This window comes from Tupaia chinensis, unplaced genomic scaffold (assembly GCF_000334495.1).
Source record: "Tupaia chinensis unplaced genomic scaffold, TupChi_1.0 Scaffold000484_1, whole genome shotgun sequence".
NCBI lineage: Eukaryota > Metazoa > Chordata > Mammalia > Scandentia > Tupaiidae > Tupaia > Tupaia belangeri.
The window spans coordinates 903,844-913,011 of record NW_006159996.1 but is presented as its reverse complement, the minus strand read 5'-3'; the positions used below and the strand labels follow the sequence as shown (position 1 = coordinate 913,011).

Sequence of the window (9,168 nt, the reverse complement as noted above, 5' to 3'; positions counted from 1 at the left end):
CAGGAAAATGCAATGCTCTATGAGGCTGGCCCATAAGGGAAGGTCCTCAGTTCAAGTCCAGAGACCTCCCTGAGTACACTGGGCACGCACGTGCCTATAACTGAGGGTCAGCTGAAGGCTCGGTACGGATCGCAGCATTGGAGGAGGGTGCTTCATCTGTCTCGCTTTTTTTTTTCAAATAATACTCAGGCATGGGCACCTAGAATTACAGGCTAGATACTGGTCCAAGAATTAGGGGCCAAGCAGGAAAGGCCACTGGGAGCCACGGGTAGGCTCAGAGGCGTGCTGTCCCAGTCCCCTGCTGCTCCTTTGTTCCTCAGGCCACTGGTGGGTCAATCTGGGCAGCAGTGCTGACAGACAGGTTGCTCACGTGGAGAGTGGGGAGACAGCTGGTAAGTGCTGTCCTGTGATGACGGGGACGAGCCACAGCTGGATCCCTGTCCTGCTATCCAAGTCATCACTGTCAAGAGTCACGGACAAATGGATTAAGGCCCTTTGAAAGGAGATCTTCGGAAGCATGTCGCCAGACTCCGTCCTTGGCCCTGGGCTTGTCTGGTCCGTAGACTTTTTGGTTTCGTTTTTATTTTAACCAGTAACCAATCTGGATGAAGGCCTGGAGGCATAGTCAACGTATATTCAGAGATGGGAAGATGGAGTGAATGGGTAAGACTGTACAATCTGAATCCGAATTATCTAAGTTCGTTTTTTATTTAAAAAAAAAAAAAAGATTTAAACCTTAGCATGCTTCTACTGGCTGAAGAGACAGAGACTATGAGAGGGAAAGTGAGAGATCATCCCCCAGGGGGATGGCCATGCCACAATCCCTTCCCCATTCTCCTCCCAGGATCTTAGGCACAGATATACACACACCCAGCGTGATTTTGAAGCCACCAGGTCCTGGACTCGAACCATGGTTGGCCATGTGGGAGTCCAACAACATAACGACTATGCCATCTGATGGCTCCACTACCTGAGTTCTAATCCTGGCTCTGACATTTATGACCAGGTCAACTAGAGCAAATCACTTAGCATTTTAGCACCTCACTTTCCTCCTCTCTGAAATGGGGGTAATAGTGGCTCTCTGACAAGGTCGTCTGAAGCCTGAATGAGTTAGCTCAGTGTCTGGCACACGGGACACGTTTGTGAGTTTGCTACTCTCATCATTAGCAAGGCTGGAGGGTTAACTCAGAACTAACAAGACGTAATTTAATGAGGACAAATGGAAAGTTGACCTTTAGGTTCCAACAAAGCGATTACACAAGTTCAGGGTCAGAGAGAGCTGGCTGGCATTCATCCATTCATCTGTCCACAAGCAGCAGCCTGAGGTGCCCAGCTCAGTGCCAGGACAACTGCAGCCGACCCCATTATTACGACCTTCAGGGTATTCACCAAGGAGTCATGTCCAGAACCAAGGAGGTGACCACCCCACTGGGTTCTGACCTGAGAACTCAGCAATAGAAGTCATCCTTAGTTGATAGGAGTATACAACACTACAACTACTGTGTAAGGAAGTCAAGTCATTTTTCTTTTTTTTTTTGGGGGGGGGCGAGGGAGAGGTTTTCGCTATAGGGCACGTGTGCTCGCCAGACAGACAGAAAGAGACATAGAGACAGAAAGTGAGAAATCACCCCCCAGGGGGGATGGTCATGCCGCAATCCCTTCTCCTCCATTCTCCTTTTGGGATCTTGGGCACGCACGCACACGCGCCCGGTGTGAGTTTTAAGCCACCGGGTCCGGGACACGAACTGCGGTCGACTACGTGGGATTCCAGCGACATAGCCATTATGCTAACTGCTGGTTCCCTTTTTTTCTTTTTTTTAAGAATTATTTATGTGGAGACCAGCAGATGGCATGGTGGTTAAGGCACTGGACACTCCCATATGGCCAACCACGGTTTGAGTCCCGGACCTGGTGGCTTGCTTTCTCACTTTCCCTCTCTCTCTCTTTTTCTCTCTCTGCTTCTCTCTGGTCAAATTAAAATAAATGAATGAATAAATAAAATTAAATTTTAAAAAAAGAATGATTTATGTAATTTTATTTTTTTAATTTGTTATAGGACATGTGTGCTCACCAAAGAGAGACAGAGAGAGAGAAAGAAAGAAAGTGTCCAGGTCTGGGATTTGAACTGTGGTTTCGCCATCTGGGAGTCCAGTGCCTTAACCACCATGCCACCTGCTGGCCCTGAGGTCAAGTGGTTTCTTACAAAACATACACCTACCCTATGATCCTGCAATTCCACATGTAAGTACCCAAGAAAAATGAAAACATATGTTCACACGAAGACTTACACAAGAATGTTCAAAGCAGCTTTATTTATACTGGCCCCAACTGGAACCAGCTCTGGTGCCATCAGGAGGCAAATGGATTCACAAACTATTATACCTCCACTCGATGGAATCCTACTCAACAATAAAAAGGAACGAATTGGGGCCAGATGATGGCGCGGTGGTAATGCAGGACTCCACGAGGCTGACCCTCATGGGAGGGTTGCAGGTTTGCAGCTGGAGACCTCCCTGAGCACTCTGGGTACACACACATCCATAATCCAGGGCTGAGGCTAGGGTAAATCGTGACATCAAGATCTTTTTTTTTGGGGGGGGGGTGTTATCTCTGACTCTGTGTGTGTCTCTCTCATGGAAGAAATACATTAAAACTTTGGGGAAAAAAAAAAAAGAAAGAAACGGGGCCAACAGGTGTCATGGAAGTTAAAGCACTGGATCCCACATGGCCGATTGTGCAGTTCGAGTCCCAGACTCAGTAGCTTGAAAATCACACTGGGCACATGTGCCTGCGTGCCCAAAATCCCAAGAGGAAAATGGAGAAGGGATTGTGGCGTGGCCATCTCCACTGTGGAGGTGATTTTTTACTTTCGCCAGCTTCGAAATAACCTTATGGGGCCAGCCAGAAGCTGAAGTGGTTAAGGCAGCTGGATCCCACATAGCTGAATGCACAGTCAAGTTTCAGACCTGGCAGCCTGGAAAACACTCCAGGAACAATTTTGTGCATACCCAAAATCCTGAGAGGAAAATGGAGGAGAAAGGATTGCTGCATGGCTATCCCCCTCAGGGAGTGATTTCTCACTTTCCCTCACTCTCTTACCCTCTCTGTCTCTGATGAATACATGCATCCTATAGCTAAAATTTAAAAAGAAAAATTGCTTTTGCATCTCACATTATTAATTTTTTTAACATTTATTTATTTTATTTACTTGTGATTTTCAAGCCGCCTGGCCTGGGACTCAAACCACAGTTGATCATATGGGAATCCAGCACCTTAACCACCACACCATCCACCAGCCCCGCATTATTAATTTTTTTAACATTTATTTATTTTATTTACTTGTGATTTTCAAGCCGCCTGGCCTGGGACTCAAACCACAGTTGATCATATGGGAATCCAGCACCTTAACCACCATACTGCATGCTGGCTCTGCTTCTCACTTTATTTATTTGTTTGTTTGTTTGTTTGTTTGTTTGTTTGTTTGTTTATGTAGATTCTGGCTATAGGGCACGTGTGATCATCAGAAAGACAGACAGAAAACTAGAAATCACCCCCAGAAGGGATAGCCACACCACAATCCCTTCTCCTCCATTCCCTTCTTGGGATTTTGGGCACGCACGCACATGTGCCCAGCATGAGTTCCAAGTCACTGGTCTGGATCTTGAACTGCAGTCGAACATGTAGGAGCCCAGCATCTTAACCACTACGCCACCTGCTGGCCCTACGTCTCACACTATTAACACATGTATTGGTGTCAGTTCAGGAGAATGGACTCCAAGGAGATAAAAGGAATTGTCATTCGGTGGTAGAATTGGGGATAATTTTCCTTCTATTTTCTAACTTCCTTATTAACAAATACATAGAATGGGGCTGACTCCAAGACCTGCTGGCTAAGGGAGCCAGATCCCACGTGGTCAACCACATGGTTCAAGTCTTGGCTCTGGCAGCTTGAGGAACGTGTGAGTTTGTGCATGTGTGCACGGGATGCCAAAAACGTGGAGAAATGGAGAAGTGGAGGGGAAGAAATTGCAGTGTGACCACATCCCATTGGGGGTGCTCTCTACCTCTTCCTCTCTCTCTGTCTCTGTATCTCTCTGGTGAGCACACATATCCTCTGACAAATTTTTAAAAGGGGAGGGCTAGCCTGTGGCCTGATGGTTAAGGCAGCTGGATCCCACATGCCAACTACACAGTTCAAGTCCCAGACCTAGAGCTTGAAAGACATGTGGATGCACGTTCATGTGTGTAAGTGCTCAAAAATCCCAAGAGGAGGAAGAGAGAGAGAAGGGATTGTGGCATGTCCATTTCCCACGAGGGATGCTTTCTTGCTGCCCTAAACCCTGTCTCTCTCTGGTAAGTATGCACTCTCTGTCAAAAAAAATTTTTAATAATTTTTTTCTTGAGTATTGAGCAAATAATCGCCACGAAAGGGATCATTGCATTAGAGTACGCCCAGTGGAGAGCTGCCAGGTGAGGTTGGAAAGGTTACTATGGGGGGCTGGAGGGAAGGCTGGCACAGGGACGGGATGGGGACACAGACCTCTCTTTAGTCAGCTGGTGCTCGCACACGGCAGACAGAGCCACTTGCTCAGTGCTCCACAGGGTGACCTGGTTCTGACAGTTGGACATGAGAAGGCCAGCTTGGCCTCCACAGAAGATGCTGTCCTACATCGGAACAGGCTGCCCTATAGGCCAGCGAGCTCCCCATCCCACGAGGTGTGCAAGCCTGCCATCAAGAGGGTTGGGGAGCGGATTTCTAGGGTAGGCAGGAGAATGGACTGAGGATCTCTGGGGTCCCTTTAAAAAGCTCAGAATGAGGTTCTAGCCTCTCTGACCAACAGTAAGTGCCCAGGGAGCTGTGAGGCCATTTCTGACATCGGTGGTAGAAGGGATGATCAGGGAGGACTTTCTAGAGGAAGAAGCCAGAAGATCGTCCTGGCCCCTAAACTCCAACCTGTGGGTATAGATCTTACAGATTCCCTTTTCTGGGGTCATCCAGATCTTTCTGGGCAAAAGCAAGTAGGGCTCACGCGCATAATTCTGGCCAACTCCTGCTCCTCTCTGGACCTCAGTCTGACCCTCTGTTCAATGGCCTCGACTGAAACCATCCAGGTTTTGTTTTTTTATTTTGTTTTTTTTGAGAGGTTTTTGTTATAGGGTGCGTGCGCTCGCCAGAGAGACAGAGACAGAGAGACAGAAAGCGAGAAATCACCCCCCTCCCGGGGGGGATGACCACGCCACAATCCCTTCTCCTCGGGATCTTGGGCACGCACGCACACGCTCCCGGCATGTTTAAGCCACCAGGTTTGGGACTCGAACCGTGGTCAACTACATGGGAGTCCACAACATGGCCATTACGCCAACTGCTGGTCCTGCGTCCAGGCTTTTTTCTTCAGGGCTGGCAACTTGGAGGAAGGAGAGTGCTGGGCTTTTATAGGCGGGCCTGTGTGGTATCCCGGATGTTCAGTCCTTGGCACTTGGACCTGATGCTCAGAAAAGATTCAGCAGAAGTGATAGGAGCCCCAGAGCGGGCCAGAGGTTCGGCCAGGCTCCAGGAGACCCCCGCTTCCCAGCCCTCAGCTGCAGGAAGTCAGGAAGGAAGCTGGATGTTATTATGCCGACGTCATGCCATGTTGTCACCATGGTGAGGGGGGCTCCCAGCATCTGAGCACTCCTAGCATCAGGGAACCGCTCCTCCGCCCAGGGCCTGAGGAAGGGGTATCACGTCCCAGTCTCCCTCCCTAGGCTGTCCTGACTCTGCCCAAGGGGGCAGGAGTGCTCTCCCTTGAGGCAGAGAGTGGTGCGGGAGAGGTGAGGCCAGAGGTGAGGCCGGGAGACAGAGGAGCGAACTCGCACTCCCTTGCAGATGAGCTCGGCGTTTAGCGCACAGGCTGAGGTCAGCCGGCCTGGTCCCACTCGGAACTGAGCGATCTTGGGCAAGTGGCTCCACTTCTCTGGGCCTGGGAGGATGCTGCTGTGAGGACGAAAGGAGACGCCACTGGGATGGTGATGAGCTCACGTTCATTTTCTTCCCTCTCTTTCTCTCCCACACAGTCACAGAAACTGCCAAATCACTGAGTCCCTCCAGTGGGCGCCCCGAGACCTGCAGAGGCTGTGTCAGCTCCGCCCTCCTCCCCGCTCTCCTCTACGCGGCTCGCGTCCCTGCCTGCCCCCGTGCGGCCCTTTCTGGTAATGCAGTGTTCGTCCTCACCACCTCCGCTCGTGCTCAATTAACCTTGCAAAGTGAGACATGGAGTCTATCCTGGTCTGGAGTCGGTAAGCCCTTGTCGCCAAACCTTTAAAATCTTGGCTGTCATTCTCAACACCCTCAACCCCCCAAGAATGGTTCCGGATCCTTCTCACTGGTCCCAGACTGTGGCCAGAGGGAGAGAGCCACACTGATTGGGGAGGCCCGTGGCATTGTGCACACGTTCCTGAGAGCTGGCATTAGGATCCGGAGCTGCTGAGGGTATCTAGATGCACACTCCGTGCCCCCTCGTGCATGCCCGCACACAGCACACCTTAAAGCAGCAGCCTCCTGTACCTACACAACGTGACATCACTGCCCAATCAGCCTGCTCTCCCACCATCATCCTTCTGTCTCCTGAGGACCCGGGAAAGCCAGTGCTGACTATAAATTGCAAGGACAAATGTCCTTCCGTGGCCTGAAGCCCTGCATCACCCAGCCCTGTCCACCTCTCCCGTCACCACCCCCTTGCCCATTCTTCACTATTTCTCTAACACAATATGCAGTGCTTCACACCCTCAGGTCTGTGCACTCACTGTCCCCTCTGGCTGAAACAGCCTTCCTCCAAGTCGCTTCTTTCAGGACTCCATTCATATACCACCTCCTCAAAGAGTCCTCCCAGACCACTGAAGCTAAGAGGCTCCCCAGCCTCCATTCTCCCAAAATGTAGGGTTTCTTTCTTTCTTTTTTTGGAAAGGTTTTTGCTATATTGTGCCTGCGCTCGCCAGAAAGACAGAGATAGAGAGACAGAAAGCGAGAAATCACCCCGGGGGGGATGTCCACACCACAATCCCTTCTCCTCCATTCTCCTCTCGGGATCTTGGGCATGCATGCACACGGACCCGGCGTGAGTTTAAGCTGCCAGGTCCAGGACTCTAACTGCGGTCGACTACATGGGAATCCAGCAACATAGCCATTATGCCAACTGCTGGTCCCCAAAATGTATTTATTTCAAAATGTGTATCCCAGGGACCAGCAGATGGGGTAATTGTTATGTCACTGGACTCCTACGTAGTTGACCATGGTTTGAGTCCTAGACGCGGTAGCTTAAAACATGTGAGGCATGCGTGCAGGTATGCCCAAAATCTCAAGAGGAGACTGGAAGAGAAGGGATTGTGGTGTGGCCATCGCCCCTAGGTGATGATTTCTCACTTTATGTCTCTTTGTCTCTCTATAGCAAAAATCACACCCTACCCCTAGGTGATCTTTAAAAAAAAGGGGAGGGGGGAACCAGCAGTTAGCGTAATGGCTATGTCGCTGGACTCCCACGTAGTCGACCGCGGTTCGGGTCCCGGACCCGGTGGCTTAAAACTCACGCCAGGTGCGTGTGCGTGCGTGCCCAAGATCCTGAGAGGAGAATGGAGGAGAAGGGATTGCGGCGTGACCATCCCCCCTGGGGGGTGATTTCTCGCTTTCTGTCTCTATGTCTCTCTCTGTCTGTCTGGCGAGCGCAGGCGCCCTACAGTGAAAATCTCTCCAAAAAAAAAAAAGGGGGGGGGGGGGGGCCCGCAGGTGGCATGGTGGTTAAGGTGCTACATTCATACATGACGAACCATGGTTCAAGTCCTAGACCAGGTGGCTTGCTTTCTCACTTTCCCTCTCTCTCTCATCAAATTAAATAATAATAATGATAATGATAAATAAATATTTTTTAATGTGGGGACCAGCAGGTGGCATGGTGGTTAAGGGTGCTGGACTCCTAATGGTCAACCACGGTTCGAGTCCCAGACCTGGTAGCTTGCTTTCTCACTTTCCCTCTCTATCTTTCTCTCATTCACTTGTTCTGTCCCTTTCTGGTCAAGTTAAAATAAGTAAATAAATAAATAAATAAAGTTAAATAAAATAATTATTAGAAAAAATGTGTATCCTACCATTAGGGAAATGCAAATCAAAACTACAATGATGGGGCCAACAGGTGACATGGTGGTTAAGAGTGCTGGTACTCCCACATGGCCGACCATGGTTTGAGTCCTGGACCTGGCAGCTTGCTTTCTCACTTTCCTTCTCTCTCTCACTCTATCTCTCCTTGGTCAAATTAAAATTTAAAAAGTTAAATAATAAAAAATAATTAATTTTTAAAAATATTTCAATGAAATATCACCTCATACCCTGCTATGGTTTGAATGTATCTCCCCAAAATTCACTTGACAATATTAAGAAGGGGGAGATTTATCAAGAGGTGGGTTATTTGGGAGGTGATTAGGTTTAGGATTATCAAGGTGGGGCTCTCATTTTTCCCCTTAAGAATTAATTAATTTCCTTTATCATTATTATTTTTTTAATTTGTCACAGGGCACATGTACCCACCAGAGAGAGACAGAGAGAGAGAGGAAAAGTGAGAAAGCAAGCCACCAGGTCCATGACTCGAACCGTGGTTGGCCACATGAGAATCCAGCACCTTAGCCACCATGCCACCTGCTAGCCCTGAGTAGGATCCTCTTGGTCTTGCCTCTTGCCATGTGATGCCCTGGACTGCCCTGGGACTCTCTGCAAAGACTTCCCTCCAGCAAGAAGACCGTCACCATAAAGGCCCAGAGTTTGGATTGTGGATCTACCTGAACGCACTGGGGTGCTTGTCATTCAGCTGGCAAGAAGGCCAGGGAGGAACATGGCACGGGAAGACCTTGTCAGATATCCCTGTCCCTCTCTTGCTCTCTCAATAAAAAACAAAACTTGGAGCCAGCATATGACATAGCAGTTAAGGTGCTGGGCTTCCACATGGCTGACTACAGTTCAAATCCCAAATCTGGCAGCTTGAAAATCATGCTGGGCATGTGTGCAGGGGTTCTCAAGATCATGAGAAGACAAAGGAGAAGAGATTGTAGTATGGCCATCCCCCCAGGGGGTGATTTTCCACTTTCCTCCCACTGTCTCTTGCTGTTTCTCTCTGGCAAGCACAAGTAACCTGTGGCAAAACCCCC

The 9,168-nt window shown here is 49.4% G+C and overlaps 1 long non-coding RNA gene across 3 annotated transcripts in view; it reads left to right on the top strand.

Moving 5' to 3' along the window:
• The window catches only part of LOC102490653 (uncharacterized), an 18,993-nt gene extending 10,068 nt beyond the window's left edge, over positions 1 to 8,925 (top strand). For 2 of the 3 annotated variants that reach the window (XR_335653.1, XR_335655.1), the window contains exons 2-3: positions 6,055 to 6,276; positions 8,743 to 8,925. This is a non-coding gene — a long non-coding RNA (uncharacterized LOC102490653). Of the gene's footprint in view, positions 1 to 5,391; positions 5,645 to 6,054; positions 6,277 to 8,742 lie in introns of those variants that run through there. The other variant, XR_335654.1, reaches the window with a different exon arrangement.
• The last annotated feature ends 243 nt before the right edge of the window (positions 8,926 to 9,168 follow it).